The sequence below is a fragment of the Brassica oleracea genome, chromosome C3 (genome assembly GCF_000695525.1).
Source record: "Brassica oleracea var. oleracea cultivar TO1000 chromosome C3, BOL, whole genome shotgun sequence".
In the NCBI taxonomy this organism is placed as follows: domain Eukaryota; kingdom Viridiplantae; phylum Streptophyta; class Magnoliopsida; order Brassicales; family Brassicaceae; genus Brassica; species Brassica oleracea.
In genome coordinates, this window is record NC_027750.1 from 56,220,656 (window position 1) to 56,222,174 (window position 1,519).

General features: G+C 31.3%; 1 long non-coding RNA gene across 1 annotated transcript in view; it reads right to left on the reverse strand.

Annotated features, from left to right (window-relative positions):
• Positions 1-604: 604 nt before the first annotated feature.
• LOC106333940 overlaps positions 605-1,519 on the reverse strand; it is a 2,397-nt gene continuing 1,482 nt past the window's right edge. The window contains exon 3 of the long non-coding RNA XR_001268495.1: positions 605-874. This is a non-coding gene — a long non-coding RNA (uncharacterized LOC106333940). The remainder of the gene's footprint in view (positions 875-1,519) is intronic.

The window sequence follows — 1,519 nt, forward strand, 5'->3', positions numbered from 1 at the left end:
CTCACAAATCCACTTATGTTTTAATTTCCTTTTTTTTAACGCTGATTTATTATGATATTACAATTATGATATGAGAAAGATTACATAGACGATTCGACAACCGACAATACTACATGCCTTATGAAGACCTACGCCTAACTGCATCACCTGAACCGTCTTGAAGATCCACACCTGACCAGATTTACTTGCACCATGTTGAAGATCCCTTGTAAGCCTTTTGTTCCGTAGTCTGCATAATTGTTTAATAAATCGCTATCTCCGGGACTTGAAACCTGGATTTCCTATAATTCGCAATAAATTGCATAGTTTAAGATTCGAACCCTAGACCTCGATGTAGAAACATTTAAACCTTAACCATTAGGCTATGGTGCTTCTATAATTGTTTTAATTTTCTTCTTCGCTGGATAAATAAATGAGCTGTTTTGTTATGGCTTTAGAAAACCAGATATCATAAAACTTTTTTTCATTTTTTTTTTGCCTAAAATGAAACCGAGATATAAACCAAAATATTTATCATCTGTTTTATTATATATGTAACAGAGTAGAATTTTCAAAATGTGCTCACCCATGTTCTATCATTCAAAAATTAGTTGTATGTCAAAACTAAAAAAGTGGAATCATACAATAGGGTTATGGAAAATGGGTAAGAAAATTCGATTATTTTTTCAACATAAGAATAACACAGACAGCTTTTAGTATCCAGGTGTGAATCTGACAGTGAAAGGCGCCTCATGTCCCGTTTATCACTCGTTAATAGATATCCCCATGAAGGTTATTACAGAGCAACTCTATTCCGTGTCTGCCGTAGTTCCATTAGATTTTAAGCTCTGTCTCTCCTTTTAATGCTTCCAGGACACATATGCCTATTGCTTAGCTATCATGAAAAAGAAGAAGAAGAAACGTTAGTATCATTGGACGTAAGAAAAACTAAAACCCAAAATATCTTATCTTTCTAAACTCACAATGCGAAAACTTCCATCATTTCCTCGTTTCTTACAATTTGTAGAGAACTTCATGAATGGCTTCCTTAAGTTGTCTTTCAGCGTGAGAAACTAATTCTGGGCTGGAAAGAATCTGACTATGGGCTTTATTAACGCTTCTTTCTAAATAAAATTCTGAGCTCACCTCAATCATCTATATTATTAAAAGAGAAGTATCCATTTGAAAATTTTCTTGCTTCATTAATTAAACTCTTTTTTTTTTGCTTGTCTTTTTCAGTTGCATTTATGAAATATCCTAAAACGAATAAAACTGTCTAATTTATTACTTGCCTTTTCAGTTACATTAATGAAATATGATTAAATGAATTTAAACTTCATATTTTATTGTTTGTCTTTTTCAGTTATCTTAATGAAATATCATTCAATAAATTTGGACATAATATCATTTAATCAACCAAAAAAACTCATGAGTTATCCTTACGTGCATAATTTTAATAATGGAGATTTTTAAAAACGTGCATCATTAAAATGTTACCTAAAACATGCAGCACTAATATATAACATGCATCAATAAAACT